Below are 26,543 nucleotides of genomic sequence, written 5' to 3'. Positions count from 1 at the left end.
AAAACCTACTTTTGCGAACTAGTCCTAGGTTTTTTGGCCGATCGGAACCAAACCAGTGCAGAAATGTTCTCTGGGGTCTGAATATCAATAATTATCTAAAAAAAGTTGAAATTTCGATTCACGGTCGCTAAGGGGCGCCAAAACGTTTGAAGAAGGCGGAGCCTATTTTACTAAAATGGCTATAACTCCAGAAGTAAATGAGGTATCTTCACCAAACTCGGTACACATGTGTAAGAGGTCAATCTGAGGTCACAGTAAAAAAATCGCGGCGATTGGCCACATGGTGGCGCTATAACATGAAAAAAACATAAAATGGGCTATAACCACCTGACCGTTAGTCCGATTTACTTGAAAATTGGTATGCAGTGTCTTGGTCCAAGGTGCCATGTATGTCTATGAGGACATTAGTGTATCTCAAAAAACATGGCCGCCATCAGCCAATGAAATTTGAGCACCTATTAGACAAGGTTAACGGAGGCTGATCGGAACGAAACTCGATGGACATGTTCGACTCATGGCCCTAAAGGTCTGTAAGAATTTTGAAAGAAATCGGCCACTAGTTGGCGCTAACGAGTTTTATGGCTCTGTAATCACGTGGTGTTACACTTATCGTCACAAAATGCATATCATTTGATAGATCTGCTCATCCTGAACAACTTTGCCTCTAGAACCATTGCTGTCAATCAAACCGTTCATTAAATATTCATGAATATGTTAAAAACCTACTTTTGCAAACTAGTCCCTGGTTTTTCGCCCGATCGGAACCAGACCAGTCTAGGACAATTCTCTGGACTCTCTAGATCAATAATTATCAAAAAAAAGTTGAACTTTTGCATTTGTATGGCTCTAATAGGGTCATTTATAAAATGGGCATGGCAAAATACACTAAAAAGCCTATAAATCCTAAATGAAAACTCAGAACTTCACTAAAATTGGTGAGCATATGTGACATAACATCATTAACAAGCATGCAACATTTTATGGAGATTGGACCAAAGGTGGCGCTATAACTGTTAAAAAGCTTTAAAACCATATATTCCCTGTGGTAAACTGCCTGTATTGGCTGTAAATGGACTTTTCCATCTATTATTTCAGTGGTTAAAAGATTTCTAAATAAATTTTAATGTCTTAAATGCTTATGTGCTTAAAGGCCTTAAATGCTTGAACCCCGATAAATGCTGCTTGCAGCTTTAATTAGGGGCCAAGCACCGAAGGTGCGGAGGCACCTATTGTTTTCGTTCCCGTTCTTATTATTATTAGGGGCCAAGCACCGAAGGTGCGGAGGCACCTATTGTTTTCGTTCCCGTTCTTATTATTATTATTCTTCCTTCTTCCAACTGGGAGTCTATGGCAGCCCATAGAACCGAATGCGGGAAAGTTGTTTTGGTTTGACATTCTGATAGAGGACAGTCCCAACATTAAATACACCAATTTTGGTGTGTCTAAGTCATTCCCTCTAGCGCCACCACCTGTCCAAATTTTCACTTTTATTTTGCTAATAACTTTTGAACCGTAAGGCCAATCAACAAAATTCTTTTGCTCTCTGATTCCTGAGCTCATGGCAATTCGATTGCACCCTATGACGTCATTTCCGTCATAACAATATGGCCGCCATTTTGAATTTATCTAAAAAGCTACTTTTTCGAACTCGTCCTAGACGGTTTGTCCGATTTGCACGAAAATTGAACCAGATCATCTACAGACCATGCTGACAAAAAGTTATGGAATTCAAGTTGATTCGCTTAACAGTTTTCGATAAACCCACGAATAAATTTTACGTAGCGCTTGCGAAAACAGATGTAAAGCCGTATCTCCGCAACGCTTTATCAGATTCAGACCAAAGTTGGTACATGTCATCACAAGCATGACCTGAGGCTACATGCTGTGTTTCGGCGCAGCGCCACCTACTGGTCCGGAGATATGAAAAATGTCTATTTTTGCTTATAACTTCTGAACAGTTTGTCCAAAAATCATAAAATTGGTCTCGTTAGATTCAGGGTAACATGCCGAGTCGACTGATATCCAATATTACCATATCGGCCATTTTGGCTGTCGGCCATTTTGAATTTTGTGCTAAAATGCTGTATTTTAAGAACGCATGAACGGATTGTTACGGAACTTGGTATGGGTCATCAGCCCGATGTCCTGAAGGAGCGTGAGAAGTTTCGAAACAGCGCCACCTAGTGGTGATTTTTTTTTTTCAAATGCTTATAACTTTGGGTGTGGTCGACTTATTTTCACGAAACTCATCTTTTTTGACTCCTGAATCGTTGCCGAGTCCTATGATACCAAACATGCTAGGTTTCGCCTTACGATTTGTGTAGCGTTGTGATTTAGCGCTTAAAAAACATTTGGCTATATCTTCGAAACCGCTAGTCCGATCGAGACGAAACCACCGTCAGAAGTTTGGAAACATAGGTCGATAGCTATACGCCAATGCCCAAATGCAAAAATATTGATGTTTAGGGGTAGTAAATTCCAAACAAAGTCATGTGTCAGTCATTTTTTACGTGTTTTTTCATATAAATGCCTATAACTCTGAAGCGAATTGAGATATTTTCACCAAAACTGACACACATATGTATGGGCTCACTCTGAGGACACGTAAAAAAAATTGTGGGACTGAGCCTCTTGGTGGCGCTATAATAGAACAAAACATGAAATTCCCATTGACTTCAATACAGTTTTGTGAAATAAAATGCTATACTAAACAAATGCATTGGTGTAATATTACGAAACTCAGAATGTGCCATCAGCTCCATCCCCTAAAGGTACCCAAAATATTTCGAGACAGCGCCACCTAGTGGTCAAAAGTTATAACAAAATTTCCAAAAAGGCTAATAACTTTTGAATAAATCTGGCTATTGAAATGCCACTGGTCTTAATAGATTCCCTGGGTCAAGCCGAGAACATAGATACCAAGTTTTCCTTATTTGGCCAAACTTCCTGTCCGCCATCTTGATTTTCATTCAAAACCTACTTTTTCGAACTCCTCCTAGACCGTTTGTCCGATTTTCACCAAAATCGAATCGTATCATCTCCAGACTGTGCCGACTAAAACTTATGGATTTCGTGTCGATAGACGAAACCGTTGTCGTATAGCGCAGCAGCAAAGTTGAGGCATGATGCCAAAAGCACTATTCAGGCTTTATCTCTGCAATCCCTTGAAATATTGACACCAAACTTTGTATGTGTCATTGTCACTTCACTCTGACCACATCACATCAGTTTTGTAACTGTTCCACCTATTGGTCGAAAGTGATAATCCATTAAATCATATTCTGAATTACTTTTTATATGATTTTTCAGCCATTTCGCCTAAAATCCTCTCTAAATGTCTTTAATTGCTCATTGTTGCAGTTGGTCTGACACCTTCAGCCATGTTGGCATATCCTGTCATCTGCTTGCGCTTGGCCCCGATAATTGCTGCTTGCAGCTATATTTATTATTATTATTATTATTATTCTTCCTTCTTCCGACTGGGAGTCTATGGCAGCCCATAGAACCGATCGCGGGAAAGTTGTAATGGTTTGACATTCTGATAGAGGACAGTCCCAACATTAAATACACCAATTTTGGTGTGTCTAAGTCATTCCCTCTAGCGCCACCAACTGTCCAAAGTTTCACTCATGTTTATGCTAATAACTTTTGAACCACAAGGGCTAGAAACAAAATTCTTTTTTCCTCTGATTTCTGAGCTCAGGGCGATTCGATTGCACCCTATGGCGTTATTTTTCGTCATAATAATTTTTCCGCCATTTTGAATTTTCCGAAAAACCTACTTTTTCAAACTCCTCCTAGGCCGTTGCTCCAATTTCCACGAAAATTGAATCAGATCATCTTCAGACCATGCCGACAAAAAGTTATGGAATTCGTGTTGATTCATCAAACCGTTCTCGAATACCGCGCAAACAAATTTTACGTAGCGCTTGCGAAAACAGACACAAGCCAGTATCTCCTCAACACTTTATCATATTAAGACCAAACTTGGTACATCTCATCACAAGCATGACCTGAGGCAACATGCTGCGTTTCGGCACAGTGCCACCTACTGGTCCGGAGATATGAAAAATGGCTATTTTTGCTTATAACTTCTGAATGGTTTGTCCAAAAATCATAAAAGTGGTCTCGTTAGATTCAGGGCATCATGCTGAGTCGACTGATATCCAATTTTCCCCGATCAGCCATTTTGGCTGTCGGCCATTTTGAATTATGTGCTAAAATGCTGTATTTTATGAACGCGTGAACGTATCGTTACAAAACTCGGAATGGATCATCAGCACGATGCCCTGAAGGAGCCTGAGAAGTTTCGAAACAGTGCCACCTAGTGGTGAATTTTTTTTCCCAAATGCTTCCAAATGCTTATAACTTTGGGTGTGGTCGACTTATTTTCACGAGACTCATCTCACTAGAGTCCTGAATCGTTGCCGAGTCCCACGATACCAAACATGCTAGGTTTCGCCTTACGGTTTGTGTAGCGTTGTGATTTAGCGCTTAAAAAACATTTGGCTATATCTTTGAAACCGCTAGTCCGATCGAGACGAAACCACCGTCAGAAGTTTGGAAACATAGGTCGATAGCTATACGCCAATGCCCAATTGCAAAAATATTGATGTTTAGGGGTAGTAAATTCCAATCAAAGTCATGTGTCAGTCATTTTTTACGAGTTTTTTCATATAAATGTCTATAACTCCGAAGCGAATTGAGATATCTTCACCAAAATCGACACACATATGTATGGGCTCACTCTGAGGACATGTAAAAAAAATGGTGGGACTCAGCCTCTTGGTGGCGCTATAATAGAACAAAACATGAAATCCCCATTGACTTCAATACAGTTTTGTGAAATAAAATGCTATGCTAAACAAATGCATTAGTTTAATATTTCGAAACTCAAAATGTGCCATCAGCACCATCCCCTGAAGGTATCCAAAATATTTTGAGACAGTGCCACCTAGTGGTCAAAAGTTGTAACAAAATTTACAAAACTGCTAATAACTTTTGAATAAATTGGCCTATTGTAATGCAACTGGTCTTAATAGATTCCTTGGGTCAAGCCGAGAACATAGATACCAAGGTTTCCTTATTTGGCCTAGCTTCCTGTCCGCCATCTTGATTTTCAGTTAAAACCTACTTTTTCGAACTCCTCCTAGACCGTTTGTCCGATTTTCACCAAAATCGAATCGTATCATCTCCAGAGTGTGCTGACTAAAAGTTATGGATTTCGTGTCTATAGACGAAACCGTTTTCGTATAGCGTAGAAGCAAAGTTGAAGCATGATGCTAAAAGCACTATTCAGGCTTTATCTCTGCAATGGCTTGACATATTGACACCAAACTTTGTATGTGTCATTGTTACTTCACTCTGACCACATCACATCAGTTTGTAACTGCGCCACCTATTGGTCGAAAGTGATAATCCATTAAATCATATTTTGAATGACTTTTTATATGATTTTTCAGCCATTTCGCCTAAAATCCTCTTTAAATGTATTTAATTGCTCATTGTTGCAGTTGGTCTGACACCTTCAGCCATGTTGGCATATCCTGTCATCTGCTTGCGCTTGGCCCCGATAATTGCTGCTTGCAGCTATATTTAGGGGCCAAGCACCGAAGGTGCGTAGGCACCTATTGTATCTGTTCCCGTTCTTATTATTATTATTCTTCCGTTTCTTCCGACTGGGCGTCTATGGCAGCCCATAGAACCGATTGCGGGAAAGTTGTTTTGATTTGACATTCTGATAGAGGACAGTCCCAACATTAAATACACCAATTTTGGTGTTTCTAAGTCATTCCCTCTAGCGCCACCACCTGTCCAAAATTTCACTTTTATTTTGCTAATAACTTTTGAACAGTAAGGCCAATCAACAAAATTCTTTTTTCCTCTGATTCCTGAGCTCTTGTCGATTCGAGTGCACCCTATGATGTCATTTTCCGGCATATAAATATGGCCGCCATTTTGAATGACCTGAAAAAGCTACTTTTTCGAACTCGTCCTAGACGGTTTGTCCGATTTGCACGAAAATTGAACCAGATCATCTTCAGGTAGTGCTGATAAAAAGTTATGGAATTCAAATTGATTCGTCAAACCGTTTTCGAATAACGCTCGAACAAATTTTACGTAGCGCTTGCGAAAACAGTCGTAGGGCTGTATCTCCGCAACGCTTTATCGGATTCAGACCAAAATTGGTACATGTCATCACAGGCATGAACTGAGGCTACATGCTGTGTTTCGGCGCAGCGCCACCTACTGGTCCAGAGATATGAAAAATGGCTATTTTTGCTTATAACTTCTGAACAGTTTGTCCAAAAATCATAAAATTGGTCTTGTTAGATTCAGGGCAACATGCCGAGTCGACTGATATCCAATTTTACCATTTCGGCCATTTTGACTGTCGGCCATTTTGAATTATGTGCTAAAATGCTGTATTTTAAGAACGCATGAACGAATTGTTACGAAACTTGGTATGGGTCATCAGCACGATGTCCTGAAGAAGCGTGAGAAGTTTCGAAACAGCGCCACCTAGTGGTGACATTTTTTTTCCAAATGCTTATAACTTTGGTTGTGATCGACTTATTTTCACGAAACTCATCTCATTAGACTCCTGAATCATTGCCGAGTCCCAAGATACCAAACATGCTAGGTTTCGCCTTATGGTTTGTGTAGCGTTGTGATTTAGCGCTTAAAAAACATTTGGCTATATCTTTGAAACCGCTTGTCCGATCGAGACGAAACCACCTTCAGAAGTTTGGAAACATAGGTCGATAGCTAAACGCCAATGCCCAAATGCGAAAATATTGATGTTTAGGGGTAGTAAATTCCAAACAAAGTCATGTGTCAGTCATTTTTTACGTGTTTTTTCATATAAATGTCTATAACTCCGAAGCGAATTGAGATATTTTCACCAAAATTGACACAAATATGCATGGGCTCACTCTGAGGACACATTAAAAAAATGGGGTGACTGAGCCTCTTGGTGGCGCTATAACAGAACAAAACATGAAATTCCCATTGACTTCAATACAGTTTTGTGAAATAAAATGCTATACTAAACAAATGCATTGGTGTAATATTACGAAACTCAGAATGTGCCATCAGCTCCATCCCCTAAAGGTACCCAAAATATTTCGAGACAGCGCCACCTAGTGGTCAAAAGTTATAACAAAATTTCCAAAAAGGCTAATAACTTTTGAATAAATCTGGCTATTGAAATACCACTGGTCTTAATAGATTCCCTGGGTCAAGCTGAGAACATAGATACCAAGTTTTCCTTATTTGGCCAAACTTCCTGTCCGCCATCTTGATTTTCATTCAAAACCTACTTTTTCAAACTCCTCCTAGACTGTTTGTCCGATTTTCACCAAAATCGAATCGTATCATCTCCAGACTGTGCCGACTAAAAGTTATGGATTTCGTGTCGATAGACGAAACCGTTTTCGTATAGCGCAGCAGCAAAGTTGAGGCATGATGCCAAAAGCACTATTCAGGCTTTATCTCTGCAATCCCTTGAAATATTGACACCAAACTTTGTATGTGTCATTGTCACTTCACTCTGACCACATCACATCAGTTTTGTAACTGCTCCACCTATTGGTCGAAAGTGATAATCCATTAAATCATATTCTGAATTACTTTTTATATGATTTTTCAGCCATTTCGCCTAAAATCCTCTCTAAATGTCTTTAATTGCTCATTGTTGCAGTTGGTCTGACACCTTCAGCCATGTTGGCATATCCTGTCATCTGCTTGCGCTTGGCCCCGATAATTGCTGCTTGCAGCTATATTTATTATTATTATTCTTCTTCCGACTGGGCGTCTATGGCAGCCCATAGAACCGATTGCGGGAAAGTTGTTTTGGTTTGACATTCTGATAGAGGACAGTCCCAACATTAAATACACCAATTTTTGTGTTTCTAAGTCATTCCCTCTAGCGCCACCACCTGTCCAAAGTTTCACTTTTATTTTGCTAATAACTTTTGAACCGTAAGGCCAATCAACAAAATTCTTTTTTCCTCTTATTTCTGAGCTCATGCCGATTCGATTGCACCCTATGACGTCATTTTCCGTCATATAAATATGGCCGCCATTTTTAATTTTCTGAAAAAGCTACTTTTTCGAACTCGTCCTAGACGGTTTGTCCGATTTGCACGAAAATTGAACCAGATCATCTTCAGGCAGTGTTGACCAAAAGTTATGGAATTCAAATTGATTCGTCAAACCGTTTTCGATAAACGCACGAATACATTTTACGTAGCGCTAGCAAAAACAGTCGTAAGGCTGTATCTCCGCAAAGGTTTATCGTATTCAGACCAAACTTGGTACATGTACTCACAAGCATGACCTGAGGCTACATGCTGCGTTTCGGCGCAGCGCCACCTACTGGTCCGGAGATATGAAAAATGGCTATTTTTGCTTATAACTTCTGAACAGTTTGTCCAAAAATCATAAAATTGGTCTCGTTAGATTCAGGGCAACATGCCGAGTCGACTGATGTCCAATTTGACCATATCGGTCATTTTGGCTGTCGGCCATTTTGAATTTTGTGCTAAAATTCTGTATTTTATGACCGCATGAACGGATTGTTACGAAACGTGGTATGGGTCATCAGCACAATGCCCTGAATGAGCCTGAGAAGTTTCGAAACAGCGCCACCTAGTGGTGAATTTTTTTTTTCAAATGCTTATAACTTTGGGTGTGGTCAACTTATTTTCACGAAACTCATCTTTTTAGACTCCTGAATCGTTGCCGAGTCCTACGATACCAAACATGCTAGGTTTCGCCTTACGGTTTGTGTAGCGTTGTGATTTAGCGCTTAAAAAACATTTGGCTATATCTTTGAAACCGCTAGTCCGATCGAGACGAAACCACTGTCAGAAGTTTGGAAACATAGGTCGATAGCTATACGCCAATGCCCAAATGCGAAAATATTGATGTTTAGGGGTACTAATTTCCAATCAAAGTCATGTGTCAGTCATTTTTTTCGTGTTTTTTCATATAAATGTCTATAACTCCGAAGTGAATTGAGATATTTTCACCAAAATTGACACACATATGTATGGGCTCACTCTGAGGACACGTAAAAAAAATTGTGGGACTGAGCCTCTTGGTGGCGCTATAATTGAACAAAATATGAAATTCCCATTGACTTCAATACAGTTTTGTGAAATAAAATGCTATACTAAACAAATGCATTGGTGTAATATTACGAAACTCAGATTGTGTCATCAGCACCATCCCCTGAAGGCAACCAAAATATTTCAAGACAGCGCCACCTAGTGGTCAAAAGTTATAACAAAATTTCCAAAAAGGCTAATAACTTTTGAATAAATCTGGCTATTGAAATGCCACGGGACTTAATAGATTCCTTGGGTCAAGCCGAGAACATAGATACCAAGTTTTCCTTATTTGGCCAAACTTCCTGTCCGCCATCTTGATTTTCAGTCAAAACCTACTTTTTCGAACTCCTCCTAGACCGTTTGTCCGATTTTCACCAAAATCGAATCGTATCATCTCCAGACCGTGCCGACTAAAAGTTATGGATTTCGTGTCGATAGACGAAACCGTTTTCGTATAGCGCAGCAGCAAAGTTGAGGCATGATGCTAATAGCAATAATTAAGGCTTTATCTCTGCAATGCCTTGATATATTGACACCAATCTTTGTATGTGTCATTGTCACTTCACTCTGACCACATCACATCAGTTTTGTAACTGCGCCACCTATTGGTCGAAAGTGATAATCCATCAAATCATATTTTTAATTATTGTTTCTATGATTTTTCAGGCATTTTGCCTAAAATCCTCTTTAAATGTCTTTAATTGCTCATTGTTGCAGTTGGTCTGACACTTTCAGACATGTTGGCATGTCTTGTCGTCTTATTCTGCTTGGCCCCGGTAATGGCTGCTTGCAGCTATATTTATTATTATTATTCTTCCTTCTTCCGACTGGGAGTCTATGGCAGCCCATAGAACCGATCGCGGGAAAGTTGTAATGGTTTGACATTCTGATAGAGGACAGTCCCAACATTAAATACACCAATTTTGGTGTGTCTAAGTCATTCCCTCTAGCGCCACCAACTGTCCAAAGTTTCACTCATGTTTATGCTAATAACTTTTGAACCACAAGGGCTAGAAACAAAATTCTTTTTTCCTCTGATTTCTGAGCTCAGGGCGATTCGATTGCACCCTATGACGTCATTTTTCGTCATAATAATTTTTCCGCCATTTTGAATTTTCTGAAAAACCTACTTTTTCAAACTCCTCCTAGGCCGTTGCTCCAATTTCCACGAAAATTGAATCAGATCATCTTCAGACCATGCCGACAAAAAGTTATGGAATTCGTGTTGATTCATCAAACCGTTCTCGAATACCGCGCAAACAAATTTTACGTAGCGCTTGCGAAAACAGACACAAGCCAGTATCTCCTCAACACTTTATCATATTAAGACCAAACTTGGTACATCTCATCACAAGCATGACCTGAGGTAACATGCTGCGTTTCGGCACAGTGCCACCTACTGGTCCGGAGATATGAAAAATGGCTATTTTTGCTTATAACTTCTGAATGGTTTGTCCAAAAATCATAAAAGTGGTCTCGTTAGATTCAGGGCATCATGCTGAGTCGACTGATATCCAATTTTCCCCGATCAGCCATTTTGGCTGTCGGCCATTTTGAATTATGTGCTAAAATGCTGTATTTTATGAACGCGTGAACGTATCGTTACAAAACTCGGAATGGATCATCAGCACGATGCCCTGAAGGAGCCTGAGAAGTTTCGAAACAGTGCCACCTAGTGGTGAATTTTTTTTCCCAAATGCTTCCAAATGCTTATAACTTTGGGTGTGGTCGACTTATTTTCACGAGACTCATCTCATTAGAGTCCTGAATCGTTGCCGAGTCCCACGATACCAAACATGCTAGGTTTTGCCTTACGGTTTGTGTAGCGTTGTGATTTAGCGCTTAAAAAACATTTGGCTATATCTTCGAAACCGCTAGTCCGATCGAGACGAAACCACCTTCAGAAGTTTGGAAACATAGGTCGATAGCCATATGCCAATGCCCAAATGCGAAAATATTGATGTTTAGGGGTAGTAAATTCCAATCAAAGTCATGTGTCAGTCATTTTTTACGTGTTTTTTCATATAAATGTCTATAACTCCGAAGCGAATTGATATATTTTCACCAAAATCGACACACATATGTACGAGCTCACTCTGAGGACATGTAAAAAAAATGGTGGGACTCAGCCTCTTGGTAGCGCTATAATAGAACAAAACATGAAATTCCCATTGACTTCAATACAGTTTTGTGAAATAAAATGCTATACTAAACAAATGCATTGGTGTAATATTACAAAACTCAAAATGTGCCATCAGCACCATTCCCTGAAGGTACCCAAAATATTTCAAGACAGTGCCACCTAGTGGTCAAAAGTTATAACAACATTTCCAAAAAGGCTAATAACTTTTGAATAAATCTGGCTACTGAAATGCCACTGGTCTTAATAGATTCCTTGGGTCAAGCCGAGAACATAGATACCAAGTTTTCCTTATTTGGCCAAACTTCCTGTCCGCCATCTTGATTTTCATTCAAAACCTACTTTTTCGAACTCCTCCTAGACCGTTTGTCCGATTTTCACCAAAATCGAATCGTATCATCTCCAGACTGTGCTGACTAAAAGTTATGGATTTCGTGTCTATAGACGAAACCGTTTTCGTATAGCGTAGCAGCAAACTTGAGGCATGATGCTAAAAGCACTATTCAGGCTTTATCTCTGCAATGCCTTGACATATTGACACCAAACTTTGTATGTGTCATTGTCACTTCACTCTGACCACATCACATCACATTTGTAACTGCGCCACCTATTGGTCGAAAGTGATAATCCATCAAATCATATTTTGAATGACTTTTTATATGATTTTTCAGCCATTTCGCCTAAAATCCTCTTTAAATGTATTTAATTGCTCATTGTTGCAGATGGTCTGACACCTTCAGCCATGTTGGCATATCCTGTCATCTGCTTGCGCTTGGCCCCGATAATTGCTGCTTGCAGCTATATTTATTCTTCTTTTTCTTCCGACTTGGCGTCTATGGCAGCCCATAGAGCCGATTGCGGGAAAGTTGTTTTGATTTGACATTCTGATAGAGGACAGTGCCAACATTAAATACACCAATTTTGGTGTTTCTAAGTCATTCCCTCTAGCGCCACCACCTGTCCAAAATTTCACTTTCATTTTGCTAATAACTTTTGAACCGTAAGGCCAATCAGTAAAATCCTTTTTTACTCTTATTCCTGAGCTCATGACGATTCGATTGCACCCTATGAAGTAATTTTCCTTCATAAAAATATGGCTGCCATTTTGAAGTTTTCGAAAAACCTACTTTTTCGAACTCGTCCTAGACGGTTTGTCCGATTTGCATGAAAATTGAACCAGATCATCTTCAGGCCGTGCTGACCAAAAGTTATGGAATTCAAGTTGATTCGCTTAACCATTTTCAATAAACGCACAAACAAATTTTACGTAGCGCTAGGAAAAACAGTTGTAAGGCTGTATCTCCGCAACGGTTTATCGTATTCAGACCAAACTTGGTACATGTACTCACAAGCATGACCTGAGGCTACATGCTGCGTTTCGGCGCAGCGCCACCTACTGGTCCGGAGATATGAAAAATGGCTATTTTTGCTTATAACTTCTGAACAGTTTGTCCAAAAATCATAAAATTGGTCTTGATAGATTCAGGACGACATGCCGAGTCGACTGATATCCAATTTTGCCATATCGGCAATTTTGACTGTCGGCCATTTTGAATTTTGTGCTAAAATGCTGTATTTTAACAACGCATGAACGGATTGTTACGAAACTTGGTATGGGTCATCAACACGATGTCCTGAAGGAGTGTGAGAAGTTTCGTAACAGCGCCACCTAGTGGTGAATTTTTTTTTCCAAATGCTTATAACTTTGGGTGTGATCGACTTATTTTCACGAAACTCATCTCATTGGACTCCTGAATCATTGCCGAGTCCAACGATACCAAACATGTTAGGTTTCGCCTAACGGTTTGGGTAGCGTTGTGATTTAGCGCTTAAAAAACATTAGGCTATATCTTCGAAACCGCTTGTCCGATCGAGACGAAACCACCGTCAGAAGTTTGGAAACATAGGTCGATAGCCAAACGCCAATGCCCAAATGCGAAAATATTGATGTTTAGGGGTAGTAATATTCAATCAAAGTCATGTGTCAGTCATTTTTTACGTGTTTTTTCATATAAATGTCTATAACTCCGAAGCAAATTGAGATTTTTGCACCAAAATCGACACATATATGTATGGGCTCACTCTGATGACACATAAAAAAAATGGTGGGACTGAGCCTCTTGGTGGCGCTATAATAGAACAAAACATGAAATTCCCATTGATTTCAATACAGTTTTGTGAAATAAAATGCTATACTAAACAAATGCATTGGTGTAATATTACGAAACTCAGAATGTTCCTTCAGCACCATCCCCTGAAGGCAACCAAAATATTTCAAAACAGCGCCACCTAGTGGTCAAAAGTTATAACAAAATTTCCAAAAAGGCTAATAACTTTTGAATACATCTGGCTATTGAAATGCCACTGGTCTTAATAGATTCCTTGGGTCAAGCCGAGAACATAGATACCAAGTTTTCCTTATTTGGCCAAACTTCCTGTCCGCCATCTTGATTTTCATTCAAAACCTACTTTTTCGAACTCCTCCTAGACCGTTTGTCCGATTTTCACCAAAATCGAATCGTATCATCTCCAGACTGTGCCGACAAAAAGTTATGGATTTCGTGTCGATTGATGAAACCGTTTTCGTATAGCACAGCAGCAAAGTTGAGGCATGATGCCAAAATGACTATTCAGGCTTTATATCTGCAATGCCTCGACATATTGACACAAAACTTTGTATGTGTCACTGTCTCCTTACTCTGACCACACCACATCAATTTCGTAACAGCGCCACCTTTTGGTCAAAAGTGACAATCCATTAAATCATATTTTGAATCACTTTTTACATGATTTTTCAGCCATTTCGCCTAAAATCCTCTTTAAATGTCTTTAATTGCTCATTGTTGCAGTTGGTCTGACACTTTCAGACATGTTGGCATGTCTTGTCGTCTTATTCTGCTTGGCCCCGGTAATTGCTGCTTGCAGCTATATTTAGGGGCCAAGCACCGAAGGTGCGGAGGCACCTATTGTATCTGTTCCCGTTCTTATTATTCTTCTTCTTCCGCCATGGGAGTCTATGGCAGCCCATAGAACCGATTGCGGGAAAGTTGTTTTGGTTTGACATTCTGATAGAGGACAGTCCCAACATTAAGTACACCAATTTTTGTGTTTCTAAGTCATTCCCTCTAGCGCCACCACCTGTCCAAAGTTTCACTTTTACTTTGCTAATAACTTTTGAACCGTAAGGCCAATCAGCAAAATCCTTTTTTCCTCTGATTCCTGAGCTCATGACGATTCGATTGCACCCTATATCGTCATTTTCCGTCATAAAAACATGGCCGCCATTTTGAATTTTCCTAAAAAGGTACTTTTTCGAACTCGTCCTAGACGGTTTGTCCGATTTGCACGAAAATTGAATCGGATCATCTTCAGGCAGGGGTGACAAAAAGTTATTAAAATCTTGTTGATTCGTCAAACCGTTTTCGATAAACGCTCGAACAAATTTTACGTAGCGCTTGCAAAAACAGTCGTAAGGCCGTATCTCCGCAACGGTTTATCGTATTCAGACCAAACTTGGTACATGTACTCACAAGCATGACCTGAGGCTACATGCTGCGTTTCGGCACAGCGCCACCTACAGGTCCGGAGATATGAAAAATGGCTATTTTTGCTTATAACTTCTGAACAGTTTGTCCAAAAATCATAAAATTGGTCTTGATAGATTCAGGGCGTCATGCCGAGTCGACTGATATCCAATTTTGCCATATCGGCCAATTTGACTGTCGGCCATTTTGAAATTTGTGCTAAAATGCTGTATTTTAACAACGCATGAACTGATTGTTACGAAACTTGGTATGGGTCATCAGCACGATGTCCTGAAGGAGTGTGAGAAGTTTCGAAACAGCGCCACCTAGTGGTGAATTTTTTTTTTCAAATGCTTATAACTTTGGGTGTGATCGACTTATTTTCACGAAACTCATCTTTTTAGACTCCTGAATCGTTGCCGAGTCCTACGATACCAAACATGCTAGGTTTCGCCTTACGGTTTGTGTAGCGTTGTGATTTAGCGCTTAAAAAACATTTGGCTATATCTTTGAAACCGCTAGTCCGATCGAGACGAAACCACCGTCAGAAGTTTGGAAACATAGGTCGATAGCTATACGCCAATGCCCAAATGCGAAAATATTGATGTTTAGGGGTACTAATTTCCAATCAAAGTCATGTGTCAGTCATTTTTTTCGTGTTTTTTCATATAAATGTCTATAACTCCGAAGTGAATTGAGATATTTTCACCAAAATTGAGACACATATGTATGGGCTCACTCTGAGGACACGTAAAAAAAATTGTGGGACTGAGCCTCTTGGTGGCGCTATAATTGAACAAAACATGAAATTCCCATTGACTTCAATACAGTTTTGTGAAATAAAATGCTATACTAAACAAATGCATTGGTGTAATATTACGAAACTCAGATTGTGTCATCAGCACCATCCCCTGAAGGCAACCAAAATATTTCAAGACAGCGCCACCTAGTGGTCAAAAGTTATAACAAAATTTCCAAAAAGGCTAATAACTTTTGAATAAATCTGGCTATTGAAATGCCACGGGTCTTAATAGATTCCTTGGGTCAAGCCGAGAACATAGATACCAAGTTGTCCTTATTTGGCCAAACTTCCTGTCCGCCATCTTGATTTTCAGTCAAAACCTACTTTTTCGAACTCCTCCTAGACCGTTAGTCCGATTTTCACCAAAATCGAATAGTACCATCTCCAGACCGTGCCGACTAAAAGTTATGGATTTCGTGTCGATAGACGAAACCGTTTTCGTATAGCGCAGCAGCAAAGTTGAGGCATGATGCTAATAGCAATAATTAAGGCTTTATATCTGCAATGCCTTGATATATTGACACCAATCTTTGTATGTGTCATTGTCACTTCACTCTGACCACATCACATCAGTTTTGTAACTGCGCCACCTATTGGTCGAAAGTGATAATCCATCAAATCATATTTTTAATTATTGTTTCTATGATTTTTCAGGCATTTTGCCTAAAATCCTCTTTAAATGTCTTTAATTGCTCATTGTTGCAGTTGGTCTGACACTTTCAGACATGTTGGCATGTCTTGTCGTCTTATTCTGCTTGGCCCCGGTAATGGCTGCTTGCAGCTATATTTATTATTATTATTCTTCTTCCGACTGGGCGTCTATGGCAGCCCATAGAACCGATTGCGGGAAAGTTGTTTTGGTTTGACATTCTGATAGAGGACAGTCCCAACATTAAATACACCAATTTTTGTGTTTCTAAGTCATTCCCTCTAGCGCCACCACCTGTCCAAAGTTTCACTTTTATTTTGCTAATAACTTTTGAACCGTAAGGCCAATCAACAAAATTCTTTTTTCCTCTTATTTCTGAGCTCATGCCGATTCGATTGCACCCTATGACGTCATTTTCCGTCATATAAATATGGCCGCCATTTTTAATTTTCTGAAAAAGCTACTTTTTCGAACTCGTCCTAGACGGTTTGTCCGATTTGCACGAAAATTGAACCAGATCATCTTCAGGCAGTGTTGACCAAAAGTTATGGAATTCAAATTGATTCGTCAAACCGTTTTCGATAAACGCACGAATACATTTTACGTAGCGCTAGCAAAAACAGTCGTAAGGCTGTATCTCCGCAAAGGTTTATCGTATTCAGACCAAACTTGGTACATGTACTCACAAGCATGACCTGAGGCTACATGCTGCGTTTCGGCGCAGCGCCACCTACTGGTCCGGAGATATGAAAAATGGCTATTTTTGCTTATAACTTCTGAACAGTTTGTCCAAAAATCATAAAATTGGTCTCGTTAGATTCAGGGCAACATGCCGAGTCGACTGATGTCCAATTTGCCCATATCGGTCATTTTGGCTGTCGGCCATTTTTAATTTTGTGCTAAAATTCTGTATTTTATGACCGCATGAACGGATTGTTACGAAACGTGGTATGGGTCATCAGCACAATGCCCTGAATGAGCCTGAGAAGTTTCGAAACAGCGCCACCTAGTGGTGAATTTTTTTTTTCAAATGCTTATAACTTTGGGTGTGGTCAACTTATTTTCACGAAACTCATCTTTTTAGACTCCTGAATCGTTGCCGAGTCCTACGATACCAAACATGCTAGGTTTCGCCTTACGGTTTGTGTAGCGTTGTGATTTAGCGCTTAAAAAACATTTGGCTATATCTTTGAAACCGCTAGTCCGATCGAGACGAAACCACCGTCAGAAGTTTGGAAACATAGGTCGATAGCTATACGCCAATGCCCAAATGCGAAAATATTGATGTTTAGGGGTACTAATTTCCAATCAAAGTCATGTGTCAGTCATTTTTTTCGTGTTTTTTCATATAAATGTCTATAACTCCGAAGTGAATTGAGATATTTTCACCAAAATTGACACACATATGTATGGGCTCACTCTGAGGACACGTAAAAAAAATTGTGGGACTGAGCCTCTTGGTGGCGCTATAATTGAACAAAATATGAAATTCCCATTGACTTCAATACAGTTTTGTGAAATAAAATGCTATACTAAACAAATGCATTGGTGTAATATTACGAAACTCAGATTGTGTCATCAGCACCATCCCCTGAAGGCAACCAAAATATTTCAAGACAGCGCCACCTAGTGGTCAAAAGTTATAACAAAATTTCCAAAAAGGCTAATAACTTTTGAATAAATCTGGCTATTGAAATGCCACGGGTCTTAATAGATTCCTTGGGTCAAGCCGAGAACATAGATACCAAGTTTTCCTTATTTGGCCAAACTTCCTGTCCGCCATCTTGATTTTCAGTCAAAACCTACTTTTTCGATCTCCTCCTAGACCGTTTGTCCGATTTTCACCAAAATCGAATCGTATCATCTCCAGACCGTGCCGACTAAAAGTTATGGATTTCGTGTCGATAGACGAAACCGTTTTCGTATAGCGCAGCAGCAAAGTTGAGGCATGATGCTAATAGCAATAATTAAGGCTTTATCTCTGCAATGCCTTGATATATTGACACCAATCTTTGTATGTGTCATTGTCACTTCACTCTGACCACATCACATCAGTTTTGTAACTGCGCCACCTATTGGTCGAAAGTGATAATCCATCAAATCATATTTTTAATTATTGTTTCTATGATTTTTCAGGCATTTTGCCTAAAATCCTCTTTAAATGTCTTTAATTGCTCATTGTTGCAGTTGGTCTGACACTTTCAGACATGTTGGCATGTCTTGTCGTCTTATTCTGCTTGGCCCCGGTAATGGCTGCTTGCAGCTATATTTATTATTATTATTCTTCCTTCTTCCGACTGGGAGTCTATGGCAGCCCATAGAACCGATCGCGGGAAAGTTGTAATGGTTTGACATTCTGATAGAGGACAGTCCCAACATTAAATACACCAATTTTGGTGTGTCTAAGTCATTCCCTCTAGCGCCACCAACTGTCCAAAGTTTCACTCATGTTTATGCTAATAACTTTTGAACCACAAGGGCTAGAAACAAAATTCTTTTTTCCTCTGATTTCTGAGCTCAGGGCGATTCGATTGCACCCTATGACGTCATTTTTCGTCATAATAATTTTTCCGCCATTTTGAATTTTCCGAAAAACCTACTTTTTCAAACTCCTCCTAGGCCGTTGCTCCAATTTCCACGAAAATTGAATCAGATCATCTTCAGACCATGCCGACAAAAAGTTATGGAATTCGTGTTGATTCATCAAACCGTTCTCGAATACCGCGCAAACAAATTTTACGTAGCGCTTGCGAAAACAGACACAAGCCAGTATCTCCTCAACACTTTATCATATTAAGACCAAACTTGGTACATCTCATCACAAGCATGACCTGAGGCAACATGCTGCGTTTCGGCACAGTGCCACCTACTGGTCCGGAGATATGAAAAATGGCTATTTTTGCTTATAACTTCTGAATGGTTTGTCCAAAAATCATAAAAGTGGTCTCGTTAGATTCAGGGCATCATGCTGAGTCGACTGATATCCAATTTTCCCCGATCAGCCATTTTGGCTGTCGGCCATTTTGAATTATGTGCTAAAATGCTGTATTTTATGAACGCGTGAACGTATCGTTACAAAACTCGGAATGGATCATCAGCACGATGCCCTGAAGGAGCCTGAGAAGTTTCGAAACAGTGCCACCTAGTGGTGAATTTTTTTTCCCAAATGCTTCCAAATGCTTATAACTTTGGGTGTGGTCGACTTATTTTCACGAGACTCATCTCATTAGAGTCCTGAATCGTTGCCGAGTCCCACGATACCAAACATGCTAGGTTTTGCCTTACGGTTTGTGTAGCGTTGTGATTTAGCGCTTAAAAAACATTTGGCTATATCTTCGAAACCGCTAGTCCGATCGAGACGAAACCACCTTCAGAAGTTTGGAAACATAGGTCGATAGCTATACGCCAATGCCCAAATGCGAAAATATTGATGTTTAGGGGTAGTAAATTCCAATCAAAGTCATGTGTCAGTCATTTTTTACGTGTTTTTTCATATAAATGTCTATAACTCCGAAGCGAATTGATATATTTTCACCAAAATCGACACACATATGTACGAGCGCACTCTGAGGACATGTAAAAAAAATGGTGGGACTCAGCCTCTTGGTAGCGCTATAATAGAACAAAACATGAAATTCCCATTGACTTCAATACAGTTTTGTGAAATAAAATGCTATACTAAACAAATGCATTGGTGTAATATTACAAAACTCAAAATGTGCCATCAGCACCATTCCCTGAAGGTACCCAAAATATTTCAAGACAGTGCCACCTAGTGGTCAAAAGTTATAACAACATTTCCAAAAAGGCTAATAACTTTTGAATAAATCTGGCTACTGAAATGCCACTGGTCTTAATAGATTCCTTGGGTCAAGCCGAGAACATAGATACCAAGTTTTCCTTATTTGGCCAAACTTCCTGTCCGCCATCTTGATTTTCATTCAAAACCTACTTTTTCGAACTCCTCCTAGACCGTTTGTCCGATTTTCACCAAAATCGAATCGTATCATCTCCAGACTGTGCTGACTAAAAGTTATGGATTTCGTGTCTATAGACGAAACCGTTTTCGTATAGCGTAGCAGCAAACTTGAGGCATGATGCTAAAAGCACTATTCAGGCTTTATCTCTGCAATGCCTTGACATATTGACACCAAACTTTGTATGTGTCATTGTCACTTCACTCTGACCACATCACATCACATTTGTAACTGCGCCACCTATTGGTCGAAAGTGATAATCCATCAAATCATATTTTGAATGACTTTTTATATGATTTTTCAGCCATTTCGCCTAAAATCCTCTTTAAATGTATTTAATTGCTCATTGTTGCAGATGGTCTGACACCTTCAGCCATGTTGGCATATCCTGTCATCTGCTTGCGCTTGGCCCCGATAATTGCTGCTTGCAGCTATATTTATTCTTCTTTTTCTTCCGACTTGGCGTCTATGGCAGCCCATAGAGCCGATTGCGGGAAAGTTGTTTTGATTTGACATTCTGATAGAGGACAGTGCCAACATTAAATACACCAATTTTGGTGTTTCTAAGTCATTCCCTCTAGCGCCACCACCTGTCCAAAATTTCACTTTCATTTTGCTAATAACTTTTGAACCGTAAGGCCAATCAGTAAAATCCTTTTTTACTCTTATTCCTGAGCTCATGACGATTCGATTGCACCCTATGAAGTAATTTTCCGTCATAAAAATATGGCTGCCATTTTGAAGTTTTCGAAAAACCTACTTTTTCGAACTCGTCCTAGACGGTTTGTCCGATTTGCATGAAAATTGAACCAGATCATCTTCAGGCCGTGCTGACCAAAAGTTATGGAATTCAAGTTGATTCGCTTAACCATTTTCAATAAACGCACAAACAAATTTTACGTAGCGCTAGGAAAAACAGTTGTAAGGCTGTATCTCCGCAACGGTTTATCGTATTCAGACCAAACTTGGTACATGTACTCACAAGCATGACCTGAGGCTACATGCTGCGTTTCGGCGCAGCGCCACCTACTGGTCCGGAGATATGAAAAATGGCTATTTTTGCTTATAACTTCTGAACAGTTTGTCCAAAAATCATAAAATTGGTCTTGATAGATTCAGGACGACATGCCGAGTCGACTGATATCCAATTTTGCCATATCGGCCATTTTGACTGTCGGCCATTTTGAATTTTGTGCTAAAATGCTGTATTTTAACAACGCATGAACGGATTGTTACGAAACTTGGTATGGGTCATCAACACGATGTCCTGAAGGAGTGTGAGAAGTTTCGTAACAGCGCCACCTAGTGGTGAATTTTTTTTTCCAAATGCTTATAACTTTGGGTGTGATCGACTTATTTTCACGAAACTCATCTCATTGGACTCCTGAATCATTGCCGAGTCCAACGATACCAAACATGTTAGGTTTCGCCTAACGGTTTGTGTAGCGTTGTGATTTAGCGCTTAAAAAACATTAGGCTATATCTTCGAAACCGCTTGTCCGATCGAGACGAAACCACCGTCAGAAGTTTGGAAACATAGGTCGATAGCAATACGCCAATGCCCAAATGCGAAAATATTGATGTTTAGGGGTAGTAATATTCAATCAAAGTCATGTGTCAGTCATTTTTTACGTGTTTTTTCATATAAATGTCTATAACTCCGAAGCAAATTGAGATTTTTGCACCAAAATCGACACATATATGTATGGGCTCACTCTGATGACACATAAAAAAAATGGTGGGACTGAGCCTCTTGGTGGCGCTATAATAGAACAAAACATGAAATTCCCATTGATTTCAATACAGTTTTGTGAAATAAAATGCTATACTAAACAAATGCATTGGTGTAATATTACGAAACTCAGAATGTTCCTTCAGCACCATCCCCTGAAGGCAACCAAAATATTTCAAAACAGCGCCACCTAGTGGTCAAAAGTTATAACAAAATTTCCAAAAAGGCTAATAACTTTTGAATACATCTGGCTATTGAAATGCCACTGGTCTTAATAGATTCCTTGGGTCAAGCCGAGAACATAGATACCAAGTTTTCCTTATTTGGCCAAACTTCCTGTCCGCCATCTTGATTTTCATTCAAAACCTACTTTTTCTAACTCCTCCTAGACCGTTTGTCCGATTTTCACCAAAATCGAATCGTATCATCTCCAGACTGTGCCGACAAAAATTTATGGATTTCGTGTCGATTGATGAAACCGTTTTCGTATAGCACAGCAGCAAAGTTGAGGCATGATGCCAAAATGACTATTCAGGCTTTATATCTGCAATGCCTCGACATATTGACACAAAACTTTGTATGTGTCACTGTCTCCTTACTCTGACCACACCACATCAATTTCGTAACAGCGCCACCTTTTGGTCAAAAGTGACAATCCATTAAATCATATTTTGAATCACTTTTTACATGATTTTTCAGCCATTTCGCCTAAAATCCTCTTTAAATGTCTTTAATTGCTCATTGTTGCAGTTGGTCTGACACTTTCAGACATGTTGGCATGTCTTGTCGTCTTATTCTGCTTGGCCCCGGTAATTGCTGCTTGCAGCTATATTTATTATTATTATTCTTCCTTCTTCCGACTGGGAGTCTATGGCAGCCCATAGAACCGATCGCGGGAAAGTTGTAATGGTTTGACATTCTGATAGAGGACAGTCCCAACATTAAATACACCAATTTTGGTGTGTCTAAGTCATTCCCTCTAGCGCCACCAACTGTCCAAAGTTTCACTCATGTTTATGCTAATAACTTTTGAACCACAAGGGCTAGAAACAAAATTCTTTTTTCCTCTGATTTCTGAGCTCAGGGCGATTCGATTGCACCCTATGACGTCATTTTTCGTCATAATAATTTTTCCGCCATTTTGAATTTTCCGAAAAACCTACTTTTTCAAACTCCTCCTAGGCCGTTGCTCCAATTTCCACGAAAATTGAATCAGATCATCTTCAGACCATGCCGACAAAAAGTTATGGAATTCGTGTTGATTCATCAAACCGTTCTCGAATACCGCGCAAACAAATTTTACGTAGCGCTTGCGAAAACAGACACAAGCCAGTATCTCCTCAACACTTTATCATATTAAGACCAAACTTGGTACATCTCATCACAAGCATGACCTGAGGCAACATGCTGCGTTTCGGCACAGTGCCACCTACTGGTCCGGAGATATGAAAAATGGCTATTTTTGCTTATAACTTCTGAATGGTTTGTCCAAAAATCATAAAAGTGGTCTCGTTAGATTCAGGGCATCATGCTGAGTCGACTGATATCCAATTTTCCCCGATCAGCCATTTTGGCTGTCGGCCATTTTGAATTATGTGCTAAAATGCTGTATTTTATGAACGCGTGAACGTATCGTTACAAAACTCGGAATGGATCATCAGCACGATGCCCTGAAGGAGCCTGAGAAGTTTCGAAACAGTGCCACCTAGTGGTGAATTTTTTTTCCCAAATGCTTCCAAATGCTTATAACTTTGGGTGTGGTCGACTTATTTTCACGAGACTCATCTCATTAGAGTCCTGAATCGTTGCCGAGTCCCACGATACCAAACATGCTAGGTTTTGCCTTACGGTTTGTGTAGCGTTGTGATTTAGCGCTTAAAAAACATTTGGCTATATCTTCGAAACCGCTAGTCCGATCGAGACGAAACCACCTTCAGAAGTTTGGAAACATAGGTCGATAGCTATACGCCAATGCCCAAATGCGAAAATATTGATGTTTAGGGGTAGTAAATTCCAATCAAAGTCATGTGTCAGTCATTTTTTACGTGTTTTTTCATATAAATGTCTATAACTCCGAAGCGAATTGATATATTTTCACCAAAATCGACACACATATGTACGAGCGCACTCTGAGGACATGTAAAAAAAATGGTGGGACTCAGCCTCTTGGTAGCGCTATAATAGAACAAAACATGAAATTCCCATTGACTTCAATACAGTTTTGTGAAATAAAATGCTATACTAAACAAATGCATTGGTGTAATATTACAAAACTCAAAATGTGCCATCAGCACCATTCCCTGAAGGTACCCAAAATATTTCAAGACAGTGCCACCTAGTGGTCAAAAGTTATAACAACATTTCCAAAAAGGCTAATAACTTTTGAATAAATCTGGCTACTGAAATGCCACTGGTCTTAATAGATTCCTTGGGTCAAGCCGAGAACATAGATACCAAGTTTTCCTTATTTGGCCAAACTTCCTGTCCGCCATCTTGATTTTCATTCAAAACCTACTTTTTCGAACTCCTCCTAGACCGTTTGTCCGATTTTCACCAAAATCGAATCGTATCATCTCCAGACTGTGCTGACTAAAAGTTATGGATTTCGTGTCTATAGACGAAACCGTTTTCGTATAGCGTAGCAGCAAACTTGAGGCATGATGCTAAAAGCACTATTCAGGCTTTATCTCTGCAATGCCTTGACATATTGACACCAAACTTTGTATGTGTCATTGTCACTTCACTCTGACCACATCACATCACATTTGTAACTGCGCCACCTATTGGTCGAAAGTGATAATCCATCAAATCATATTTTGAATGACTTTTTATATGATTTTTCAGCCATTTCGCCTAAAATCCTCTTTAAATGTATTTAATTGCTCATTGTTGCAGATGGTCTGACACCTTCAGCCATGTTGGCATATCCTGTCATCTGCTTGCGCTTGGCCCCGATAATTGCTGCTTGCAGCTATATTTATTATTATTATTCTTCCTTCTTCCGACTGGGAGTCTATGGCAGCCCATAGAACCGATCGCGGGAAAGTTGTAATGGTTTGACATTCTGATAGAGGACAGTCCCAACATTAAATACACCAATTTTGGTGTGTCTAAGTCATTCCCTCTAGCGCCACCAACTGTCCAAAGTTTCACTCATGTTTATGCTAATAACTTGTGAACCACAAGGGCTAGAAACAAAATTCTTTTTTCCTCTGATTTCTGAGCTCAGGGCGATTCGATTGCACCCTATGACGTCATTTTTCGTCATAATAATTTTTCCGCCATTTTGAATTTTCCGAAAAACCTACTTTTTCAAACTCCTACTAGGCCGTTGCTCCAATTTCCACGAAAATTGAATCAGATCATCTTCAGACCATGCCGACAAAAAGTTATGCAATTCGTGTTGATTCGTCAAACCGTTCTCGAATACCGCGCAAACAAATTTTATGTAGCGCTTGCGAAAACAGACACAAGCCTGTATCTCCGCAACGCTTTATCGTATTCAGACCAAACTAAGCACATATCATCACAAGCATGACCTGAGGCAACATGCTGCGTTTCGGCACAGTGCCACCTACTGGTCCGGAGATATGAAAAATGGCTATTTTTGCTTATAACTTCTGAATGGTTTGTCCAAAAATCATAAAAGTGGTCTCGTTAGATTCAGGGCATCATGCTGAGTCGACTGATATCCAATTTTCCCCGATCAGCCATTTTGGCTGTCGGCCATTTTGAATTATGTGCTAAAATGCTGTATTTTATGAACGCGTGAACGTATCGTTACAAAACTCGGAATGGATCATCAGCACGATGCCCTGAAGGAGCCTGAGAAGTTTCGAAACAGTGCCACCTAGTGGTGAATTTTTTTTCCCAAATGCTTCCAAATGCTTATAACTTTGGGTGTGGTCGACTTATTTTCACGAGACTCATCTCATTAGAGTCCTGAATCGTTGCCGAGTCCCACGATACCAAACATGCTAGGTTTTGCCTTACGGTTTGTGTAGCGTTGTGATTTAGCGCTTAAAAAACATTTGGCTATATCTTCGAAACCGCTAGTCCGATCGAGACGAAACCACCTTCAGAAGTTTGGAAACATAGGTCGATAGCTAAACGCCAATGCCCAAATGCGAAAATATTGATGTTTAGGGGTAGTAAATTCCAATCAAAGTCATGTGTCAGTCATTTTTTACGTGTTTTTTCATATAAATGTCTATAACTCCGAAGCGAATTGATATATTTTCACCAAAATCGACACACATATGTACGAGCTCACTCTGAGGACATGTAAAAAAAATGGTGGGACTCAGCCTCTTGGTAGCGCTATAATAGAACAAAACATGAAATTCCCATTGACTTCAATACAGTTTTGTGAAATAAAATGCTATACTAAACAAATGCATTGGTGTAATATTACAAAACTCAAAATGTGCCATCAGCACCATTCCCTGAAGGTACCCAAAATATTTCAAGACAGTGCCACCTAGTGGTCAAAAGTTATAACAACATTTCCAAAAAGGCTAATAACTTTTGAATAAATCTGGCTACTGAAATGCCACTGGTCTTAATAGATTCCTTGGGTCAAGCCGAGAACATAAATACCAAG

Source organism: Rutilus rutilus (assembly GCF_951802725.1).
Source record: "Rutilus rutilus genome assembly, chromosome: 3".
NCBI lineage: Eukaryota > Metazoa > Chordata > Actinopteri > Cypriniformes > Leuciscidae > Rutilus > Rutilus rutilus.
The sequence above is the reverse complement of the archived record's forward strand: the minus strand, read 5'-3'. Positions refer to the sequence as shown.